Source organism: Bidens hawaiensis, unplaced genomic scaffold, assembly GCF_021521415.1.
Source record: "Bidens hawaiensis isolate Kalapana, Puna unplaced genomic scaffold, B.hawaiensis_p1.1 tig00019904_1, whole genome shotgun sequence".
NCBI lineage: Eukaryota > Viridiplantae > Streptophyta > Magnoliopsida > Asterales > Asteraceae > Bidens > Bidens hawaiensis.
The window spans coordinates 8,016-19,815 of NW_027493020.1; positions in this window are offsets into that span (position 1 = coordinate 8,016).

Below are 11,800 nucleotides of genomic sequence, written 5' to 3' on the forward strand. Positions count from 1 at the left end.
TACAACAAAAAAACTATAAAAGTAAGTGCAAAAGAGAGAACAGAAAAACTCCCCTGAAATCCAGAAATCTGCCAAAACCAAAGACCCGTAAACGCGTGAAAGCATCCAAAACCTAAGCAACTAAAACATGCCACTAACATACTAACAAACACATTATAAACCCATCATATTTAATAAAAGCATCCAACAAACATCATCCCAAAACCAACATAATCCAAATCATCAAAATATAGTTTGAAATAAAACAGAGTACTTAAAAAAACACACAAATGGGTTGCACCAACGAGGGAAAACGGTGCAACCCTACATACTACCATAACCAAACACATGAAAATCCTAAACATGCTAATTACATCGATAATATTATATTTTGATAATGATTTATCATGGTTTACCCGAATTGTGAAACTCACCAACTATTCGTAGTTGACCCGTTTTCTCACATGCTTTTCAGGTACAATTAAGATGAAGTGATTGCTTACGTGCTAAGTGCTTGATGTGTGTAAGATTTGCGTGCGGGATGTTAGGATACATTATAATAAATAGAATTATGTATCGTATTGTATGATGTGTCACACCCGGCCCTGAGCGGCGGAAACAGCCGGGCGCGCGCGAGTGGGGATTGATACTTAAGCACGGGCCATTGCAAAACATTCAAAGATTTTTATTGCGCATGAGAAGTTTAATACAAATACATTACATTGTTTAAGTATTACATAAAAACATCCAAGTACAAAAACTGAAGATTTTCCTCGCCATATCCCCTTGCGCGGCGGGTAACCGTGCGCATCGAGGGGATAAAACCAAAATCTTCCAAAAAGCTTGTTTTAGATGTTCAGCGTGTGGTGCTCTAAGTGTGACTCCATGCGCTACCTAGTTATCTCCTGAAAGACACGTAAAAACATTTGAATCAGTATAAACTGAGTGAGTTCACAAGTTTTAGTAACTTGATAAATCGTATTGCATCATAATCATTCTGAAACATAATTCTGTTAGCATCATTAAAACACATGCTTGGTAAAACATAGTTCTATCAACATATTCTGATAAAATCGTTCCGCGGGTTACGCGCGAACATTTCTGGGAACTGTGCTCGTCTGTGTAAGTGGCGCTGCCACTACGAGCTAAAATAACGTAATACCGTCCCGCGGGTTACGCGCGGACACTTCTGGAAAAAAACTGTGCTCGTCTGTGTAAGTGGCGCTGCCACTACGAGCGAATATATGCTGTAATACCGTCCCGCGGGTTACGCGCGGACGTTGTGCCGGAAAACAAGGCGCTCGTCTGCGTAAGAGGAGCGACCTCTACGAGCGGGCTCAAACCCATAGTACTGCCCCATGACCATACTAGGCACTCGTCTATGTAAAGAGGTGCGACCCCTACGAGTGGGCGGATCAAACCAGCAGTCCCTACCCTTAGAGTTCCAATGGTAAAGTGATCACTTACTCGAATCTGGTGCACTATCATCGAAAAACCATAGATAACTGTTCGCATTGCTCATCATGAAACATAACTTAAACACGTAATCGTTTGCTTAGCTTGTAAATATACCATGATAAAACATTATTTAAATACGTGTCCCCTCGCCCCGAAAGCAGTTTAAAATGGTGAAAACAGTGAAAATAGGGGCTGTGAGACTCACCTGTGGTTCTTGTTAAGGGATTAATCGAGATTCGGGTTTTCTTGGTGTTGGCCTCGGAATCGAAGGTCTAGAATACGATTAAATAACAAATATATATATTAAGATCAAGATATAAGGGTTGGAAAGTAGATCTCAAGGTTATAATCTCGGCTTACCTAGTAACAGGATCGGAGCTGGAAACAACGGATGCTTGGGAAAGGATTAGTGCAAGTTTGTAGTTCTTTGAAGTGTGTTTTGGGTGATAATTTAGGCTACAAATTTATAGGCAAACTCAAGGGAACATAATCCCTTGCTTTAGGGAATTGTAATCTTTTGAAATGATGATAAAGTATGGAAATTATTATTATTTATTAAAAAGAGTAGAAAAGTAGATTAAAGATTCTGATTTGATATGGACAGGACATGCAGGGCTGTGGTTGGTGAGAGTGGGTGGCTGGCAGTTGACTTTTACAGTTTGCTTTTTCAGTGCTTTAGACAGTGTACAGTAAAAAGTAGAAGTTTTCTGAAACACGCAACCGCCCTCTTTTGGGCGGGGACAATTTCCTTAAATCTGAACATTTTGACTAAGTGTTGTTCTGCGCGTATAACTTGGTGCGCATAGCTTTCTGCGTGTAGGACATTTCTTTGCTGCGGGTAGGTGCGTAACCTTCTCGCAGTTAGGGACGTTTGAGTTTCATTTGTAGATTCTCCAGGTGGTTTTGGTATTTCAACATAGTGATCAGTCATGTTGAAGTCAATTCCATCCTGGAGCTTCAGACAAACTAGCTCTCAAAGTTCCCGCCATGCGGGTAGGTTAGTTCCCTTCCGCACGCGCATAAACGATGTAGGATGCACCCCGCCTTAGCATCATGCGGGATGGTCAACCCATAGACAACATAACGTTTAAGTTACATGAAAACATAAGGCCAATACGTTCACGCATGGCGCATATAACATATGCTCACGCTGGTTCTTAACATGGTGCGCTCGCGCAGGGCGCACATAACACATGCACGCGCTGACTAACATGGCGCGCTCCGCGCAGGGCAAACATAAATGCCCGCGCTGATTCTAACATATGCTCGCGCCGGGCGCACATAATGTGCCCGCGCTGATTCTTAACATAGCGCGCTCATCGCGCAGGGCGCACATAACAAATGCACGCGCTGACTAACATGGCGCGCATAATATTTACAATCACCTAATTATTAGGTTGATTACTTAGTTTAAGGGGTTGGGGAATTTACCGGGTGTCACATTCTCCCCCTCGTTAAACGAATTTCGTCCCGAAATTTAGGAGACGTTGCTGGCAGAAGCCATATTCTGAAAGAGGTGTGGGTATTTTATGCGCATCTGATCTTCTCTTTCCCAAGTGAATTCAGGCCCACGCCTTGAGTTCCATTGAACTTTTACCAACTTGATTCTGCTTCTGCGCAACCTTTGTTCTTTCCAATCGGTTACTGCTATAGGCTCTTCTACGAAGTGCAGCTGTTTGTCAATATGAATTTCTTCCACCGGTAAAATCAACGTTTCGTCAGATAAACATTTCTTGAGGTTGGATACATGAAACGTATCATGAACTCCACTGAGTTCGGCGGGTAGACGGAGTTTATAAGCAACTGGACCGATCCTCTCCAGGATCTCAAAAGGTCCAATGTAGCGCGGATTTAGCTTTCCTCGCTTACCGAAACGGGGGACTCCCTTCCATGGAGAGACTTTCAAAAGTACTTTATCCCCTACTTGAAACTCCAACGGTTTCCTTCTCATATCAGCATAACTTTTCTGTCTGTCGCGTGCTGCCTTAAGGCGATCCCTTATCTGAAAAATCTTGTCTGTTGTTTCTTGGATCACTTCTGGACCAGTCATTTGCTTGTCGCCCACTTCAGCCCAACACAGTGGGGATCTACACTTGCGCCCATATAAAGCTTCGAACGGCGCAGCCTTAATGCTTGTGTGATAACTGTTATTGTAAGAAAATTCAACCAACGGGAGGTGGGTATCCCAACTACCTCCAAAATCGATCGCGCACAGCGCGCAGCATATCTTCCAATGTCTGGATCGTTCGTTCGCTTTGTCCATCCGTTTGGGGGTGATAAGCCGTACTCATGTCCAGTCGAGTACCTAACCCCTCTTGTAATGATCTCCAAAACCTTGAGGTGAACCGACTATCTCTATCAGAAATGATGGACACTGGGACTCCATGTTTTGAAACTATTTCTCGAATATATAGTCGGGCTAGCTTTTCCATTTTATCAGTTTCTTTAATCGGCAGGAAGTGCGCTGACTTAGTTAGCCGATCTACAATAACCCATATCGTGTCATAACCCCCAGGTGTCCTTGGTAGTTTGGTGATGAAGTCCGTAGAGATTTGTTCCCACTTCCACATGGGAATTTCTGGCTGCTGAAGCAACCCCGATGGTTTCTGGTATTCAGCCTTTACTTTTGAACACGTCAGGCACTTACTGACATACATCGCGATGGCGCCTTTAAGATTGGGCCACCAATACAGCGTTTTAACATCTTGGTACATCTTGTCTGCGCCAGGATGTACGGAATATCGCGTCTTGTGAGCTTCGTTTAATACCTGCTCGCGCAATCCTCCCTTGAGAGGGACCCATATGCGGTTGGCAAAATATCGAGTGTTGTTCCCTTTAAGTTTCCAAATTCTTAATCATACCCCCAAGGCATTCGTTTTTAACAAACTCTGGTTTCAAGGCTTCTTGCTGAGCGTCTCGGATGCGGGTAGAGAGATCTGCGTGAATGGTCAACCTTAGAGCCTTGACTCGTAGCGTTTTTATTCGCTCCTTTCTGCTTAGCGCGTCTGCTACCACATTCGCTTTCCCCCGGATGATACTTGATCTCGCAATCATAATCATTCAACAATTCAACCCATCTTCGTTGCCTCATGTTTAATTCCTTCTGATCGAATATATGTTGGAGGCTCTTATGATCCGTAAAGATTACACATTTCGTACCGTAGAGGTAATGGCGCCAAATCTTTAGCGCGAAGACAACAGCTCCAAGTTCTAAATCATGCGTTGTGTAGTTCTTCTCATTGGTCTTAAGTTGGCGCGAGGCATACGCTATGACTTGTCTCGCTGCATAAGGACACATCCGAGTCCTTGATGTGAAGCGTCGCAGTAAACAACGATGTCATCTGTCCCCTCGGGCAGGGATAAGATTGGCGCACTACATAACTTCTGTTTCAACATTTGAAACGCTGCTTCCTGGTTTTCGCCCCAAACAAACATCCTGTCTTTCTGAGTTAGCGCGGTCAGAGGTAGAGCTATCTTGGAGAAGTTCTCAATGAAGCGTCGATAGTAGCCAGCTAGTCCAAGGAATTGCCTCACCTCAGTTGGGGTTTTTGGTGCTTCCCAGTTTTCGATGGCCTTGACTTTGGAAGGATCAACGTGAATTCCTTTCTCGTTTACAACGTGACCGAGGAAGTGAACTTCTCTAAGCCAAAATTCGCACTTGGAAAACTTCGCATACAACTTTTCTTTCCTTAACAATTCCAAAATCAATCTCAGGTGTTGCTCATGCTCGGCCTTGGTTCGAGAGTAAACCAAAATATCATCTATGAACACAATCACAAACTTGTCCAAATATGGTTTGCACACGCGGTTCATCAGATCCATGAATATAGCCGGCGCATTAGTTAGCCCGAAAGGCATCACTAAGAACTCATAATGGCCATATCTGGTTCGGAAGGCTGTCTTTGGCGCGTCTTCCTCATGGACCCTAAGTTGGTGGTATCCTGACCGTAGATCTATCTTCGAATAATAACTGGATCCCTGCAACTGGTCAAATAAGTCGTCAATCCTCGGTAAGGGGTACCGATTTTTGACTGTCAGCTTGTTCAGCTCCCTGTAGTCAATACACATTCTGAACGAACCATCTTTCTTCTTTACAAACAGTAACTGGAGCTCCCCAAGGTGAAAAGCTTGGGCGTATGAAACCCTTATCCAATAGTTCCTGTAACTGATTGGATAGCTCTTGCATCTCAGATGGAGCTAAGCGATAAGGCGCTCGAGCTACTGGCGCAGCTCCTGGGACCAAATCAATACGAAACTCGACTTGTCGCGGCGGCGGTAACCCGGGCAAATCTTCAGGAAAAACTTCTGGAAATTCGCGCACTACTGGTAAGTCTTCAATTCTTCGCTCATCTCCTTTCTTTACTACATGCGCCAGGAAGGCGTAGCACCCTTTCCTTAGGCACTTACGCGCCTTTAGGCATGAAATCAGTTTCGTCGCAACTCCCCTTCTTTCCCCTTGAATCATCAAAGTTTCTCCGTTCAACAGTGGAATTCGAACCTGCTTCTCATGACAAACAATCTCCGCGAGATTCTCGACCAACCAATCCATACCTACCACAATATCGAAACTTCCCAAATCTATTGGCAACAAGTTTATATTGAACTCATGACCTCCCATGACTAACACACATTGCTCAGTCCTTTCATTCGCGCATAACTGCCTACCATTGGCTAGTTCTATAGTATAAGGTTTGTCTAGCCTACTGGTCGCTAAGCCCAGGGAGTTTTTAAACTCATGGGATATAAAACTTAGGTCAGCGCCAGTATCAAATAAGACAGATGCATAATGACCGTTAAGCAAAAACGTACCGGTTACCACATTCGGCTCTTCCTTTGCTTCACCCGCGCCGATCACAAAAGCTCTCCGCGAGCTTGGTTTCCTTTCTGTGGGCAATCCCGACTGAAGTGTCCAGGCTTCCCGCATGCGTAGCAGCTGTCGCTCGATCCAGCTTCTCTGATGCGACAATTCATCGCCTTGTGTCCTGGTCTGCCACATTTGGCGCACGTGACGTTCGCGCATCTCGCCTTCGTGGTGATACTTGCATTTGTTGCACCATGGGTAAGGCCCGCTGTATCCTTTCCTTGATGGTTCCGCGGCTTGAATCGCGTAAACCCTTGTGCTTTCCTGCTTCTTGGGCGGTGGCTGCTTGAAGTCTGATCCTCGGTGGGAGTTCCATTTCCTCTTGGAGTCAGAGGTTCGCTGCTCGTTCAAGCGAGCAGTCAACATACCCGCACGAACCGTATCCCTTGTAAGGGTGATGGCTCGCGCAACCGCCTCGTCAAAGGTCGGAGGTGCGGCGGCGTTGAGCGGGACCCTAACGACAGGAGGTAACCCAAAGATGTACCTCTCGATTTTCTTTTCTTCTGTGTTTGCCATGTCTGGCACCAGCTGGCAAAGCTCGTTGAAACGATTGGTGTAGGCATCGATATCTGTTCCTACCATGGTGTGGTTCCAGAATTCTTGTTGCAAGCTCTGAATTTCTGCGCGAGAGCAGAACTTTCTCATCAACATTTCTTTCAATTCTTCCCAGGTCTTGTGAAGAGCAACTTCTCGCCCCAAAGTCTTTACTTGGAGCTTCCACCAAGATGAAGCTGCTTCTTGGAACATGCAGGTCGCGTAAAGGACCTTCTGGTTTTCACTACATCCGCTGATGGAGAGAACTGTCTCCATCTTGTCAATCCAATTGTAGAGCCCAATGGCTCCTTCGGTGCCTTTGAACGGCCAAGGCCTACAGGCCATGAATGTTTTATAGGAGCAACCTTTGTCCAAGGCTCCTGATTCGGGTTCTGGGGTCTCGTTCTCTTGGCGACCCTGACTAGATTCGGCCTTGCTGGCCTCATGCGTTGCAATCGCCTGCGCGATTATTTCTGCGAGCTCCTCGGGTGTCATGGTAATTCCCTTGGCTCTGGTTGGAGGCATTCTTTTCATAAAAAGAAAATGTAACAAACTTAGCGCATGTACTCAGAGCACATAATGTTCTTATCTCTAGACACTGTGACCCGTGTTCCTAAGTGCGTGTGTGATTTTTCTTTTGAAAATATTCTTTGAAAAATATTTCATGCGATTCCCCAAAGGTTATAGTCTAGGTTAAAAACTTCTTTTCCTAGTTCGCTATAACCAGTGCTCTGATACCAATCTGTCACACCCGGCCCTGAGCGGCGGAAACAGCCGGGCTGCGCGCGAGTGGGGATTGATACTTAAGCACGGGCCATTGCAAAACATTCAAAGATTTTTATTGCGCATGAGAAGTTTAATACAAATACATTACATTGTTTAAGTATTACATAAAAACATCCAAGTACAAAAACTGAAGATTTTCTCGCCATATCCCCTTGCGCGGCGGGTAACCGTGCGCATCGAGGGGATAAAACCAAAATCTTCCAAAAAGCTTGTTTTAGATGTTCAGCGTGTGGTGCTCTAAGTGTGACTCCATGCGCTACCTAGTTATCTCCTGAAAGACACGTAAAAACATTTGAATCAGTATAAACTGAGTGAGTTCACAAGTTTTAGTAACTTGATAAATCGTATTGCATCATAATCATTCTGAAACATAATTCTGTTAGCATCATTAAAACACATGCTTGGTAAAACATAGTTCTATCAACATATTCTGATAAAATCGTTCCGCGGGTTACGCGCGAACATTTCTGGGAACTGTGCTCGTCTGTGTAAGTGGCGCTGCCACTACGAGCTAAAATAACGTAATACCGTCCCGCGGGTTACGCGCGGACACTTCTGGAAAAAACTGTGCTCGTCTGTGTAAGTGGCGCTGCCACTACGAGCGATTATATGCTGTAATACCGTCCCGCGGGTTACGCGCGGACGTTGTGCCGGAAAACAAGGCGCTCGTCTGCGTAAGAGGAGCGACCTCTACGAGCGGGCTCAAACCCATAGTACTGCCCCATGACCATACTAGGCACTCGTCTATGTAAGAGGTGCGACCCCTACGAGTGGGCGGATCAAACCAGCAGTCCCTACCCTTAGAGTTCCAATGGTAAAGTGATCACTTACTCGAATCTGGTGCACTATCATCGAAAAACCATAGATAACTGTTCGCATTGCTCATCATGAAACATAACTTAAACACGTAATCGTTTGCTTAGCTTGTAAATATACCATGATAAAACATTATTTAAATACGTGTCCCTCGCCCCGAAAGCAGTTTAAAATGGTGAAAACAGTGAAAATAGGGGCTGTGAGACTCACCTGTGGTTCCTGTTAAGGGATTAATCGAGATTCGGGTTTTCTTGGTGTTGGCCTCGGAATCGAAGGTCTAGAATACGATTAAATAACAAATATATATATTAAGATCAAGATATAAGGGTTGGAAAATAGATCTCAAGGTTATAATCTCGGCTTACCTAGTAACAGGATCGGAGCTGGAAACAACGGATGCTTGGGAAAAGATTAGTGCAAGTTTGTAGTTCTTTGAAGTGTGTTTTGGGTGATAATTTAGGCTACAAATTTATAGGCAAACTCAAGGGAACATAATCCCTTGCTTTAGGGAATTGTAATCTTTTGAAATGATGATAAAGTATGGAAATTATTATTATTTATTAAAAAGAGTAGAAAAGTAGATAAAGATTCTGATTTGATATGGACAGGACATGCAGGGCTGTGGTTGGTGAGAGTGGGTGGCTGGCAGTTGACTTTTACAGTTTGCTTTTTCAGTGCTTTAGACAGTGTACAGTAAAAAGTAGAAGTTTTCTGAAACACGCAACCGCCCTCTTTTGGGCGGGGACAATTTCCTTAAATCTGAACATTTTGACTAAGTGTTGTTCTGCGCGTATAACTTGGTGCGCATAGCTTTCTGCGTGTAGAACATTTCTTTGCTGCGGGTAGGTGCGTAACCTTCTCGCAGTTAGGGACATTTGAGTTTCATTTGTAGATTCTCCAGGTGGTTTTGGTATTTCAACATAGTGATCAGTCATGTTGAAGTCAATTCCATCCTGGAGCTTCAGACAAACTAGCTCTCAACGTTCCCGCCATGCGGGTAGGTTAGTTCCCTTCCGCACGCGCATAAACGATGTAGGATGCACCCGCCTTAGCATCATGCGGGATGGTCAACCCATAGACAACATAACGTTTAAGTTACATGAAACATAAGGCCAAAACGTTCACGCATGGCGCATATAACATATGCTCACGCTGGTTCTTAACATGGTGCGCTCGCGCAGGGCGCACATAACACATGCACGCGCTGACTAACATGGCGCGCTCGCGCAGGGCAAACATAAATGCCCGCGCTGATTCTAACATATGCTCGCGCCGGGCGCACATAATGTGCCCGCGCTGATTCTTAACATAGCGCGCTCGCGCAGGGCGCACATAACAAATGCACGCGCTGACTAACATGGCGCGCATAATATTTACAATCACCTAATTATTAGGTTGATTACTTAGTTTAAGGGGTTGGGAAATTACCGGGTGTCACAATCACCAATTTGTTAAATTGAAAATGGGCGTCAATCAAGCCATAAGAATTGAATTGATTCGAGAAACAACCAATCGGACTTATAATATTTAAGATAAGTTGAAAGTAGCACGAGATTGGCAAAGGATTTATGCCAACATTCAAAGGAAACCATTGTCACGAGAAGGAGGTGACAAGGCATTTTTAAGGTATCACCTTCGAGAGGTAATATGAGGTTTGGCAAAATAAAAAATAGCTCCTTAATATATTGGGCCTCATGAGACTATCTCCATGATTGGTCATTTAGTTTATCGATTAAAGTACTCCAGGGGCTAAATACTATACATGATGTTTTGCCATGTATACGGATTGAAAAGTACCTAAGCGATGAGGCAACGAAAATACTAGTGATGGAGGTACTCATAGAAGACATGCTTGATATGATAAAAAAATTCCGTAGAGAAAGTAGACGGGAAAACTAAACAGTTTGGACACACCAAGCTTTATTGATCAAGATTAAGAGGAATTCACAGCGAGGACCAGATTATACCTGGTAACGCGAGGGTGAATTCTGAAGGAAAAACCCTCACCTTTCTCTCGGAAAGGGATAGTGGACGTGTAAAATTTCGAGGACGAAATTTCTTAACGGGGGGAGAATGTAACGATTCCGACGAAACCCGGTATACCCTAACCGGTAGACAATAGTTACGTCATATTTAATGTCGGGTACATGAGTTACCATAGTAATTATACGAGAATACATGGTTCACTGTATTGATTGTACGTTAATATATAATTCATCGTATTGAATATGTGATCAATCGATCGATAGTTATTGAAACCCGAACAAATCGAGGGTTCAATTATAGACGATATATATAATATTTAGTGATTTTACGAAGCATTAATGCTTCGGGATAAGTAAAGTACGGCACAGAAAAAGAATTTCGATTTAATGGTACGACGATACATTAAACGAAACCTTTAATACCAAACCGAGCAAGAGACAATCGATCAAGCCGAAAAAGATGCGCGATAATTAATAATATGATGTTTTAAGTTAATAAATGTCATGGTTTAAGTTTTTAAAGTTTTTAAATCGGTTTTATATAAATTTCATTTCTTAGCCGAAAAACAACCGTTTTGGCCTCGTTTTAAGCCGAATTAAACATTTAACCGAAAAACGAACTGAACCAGATTATCCAAAACATTATCCAGATCTCCGATATCCGAATGTGTGGCTAGAAATGAAGAGGTGGGTCCCACCCCACCCCTTTACTTGTGCCGATCGGACTTAAGGGGATTATCCCCATTTCCTTGTTGTTTTTTTTAACCAACATCTCCAAGATTCATCAATCCTCTCAAGATCATGATCCAAAACCCGAGATATTTAGCAAGAAAACAAGGTAAAGAATCGAGTTAATCACGTTTCCATCTTCGTTTCTTGAGTTTATTTGCAAGAAAATGAGGTTTCAAAGATGAAAACCGATTCTTGCATGATCAAGTGATGTATACGGGTTACACAAGGGATCTTGGTCCAAGAAAGGAGTTAAACGAATCAAAAACGAATTTTTACGGTTAAATCTTTGTTTATGAATCATAACCGTAACCATGAAAGAAATGGCTTGATCGTGAGTGTAACTTGCTTGGTATTGTGGTATGTTGGTTGTAGGTTCTGTATTTAGTGGTAGATAAGGCGGAAAGACGAGTTTGTAGTGGCGGAAAACGAAAGGTATATTCGGTTATGTTCGGTTTTGGGATATTTAGACAGATTGTGATACGGTTAGAGTTAGGTCATGAAATTTTACAGGGATGATCTACACATGAAAATATGAGTTCTGTGAATTTTTGGTAATTTTTGGATAAAGGATGAATATTTGGTGAATTTAATACTCGGTTTTGGCCAAAAATGGTGAAAAATAGTTAAATATCATGAAAAATTCTGGAAA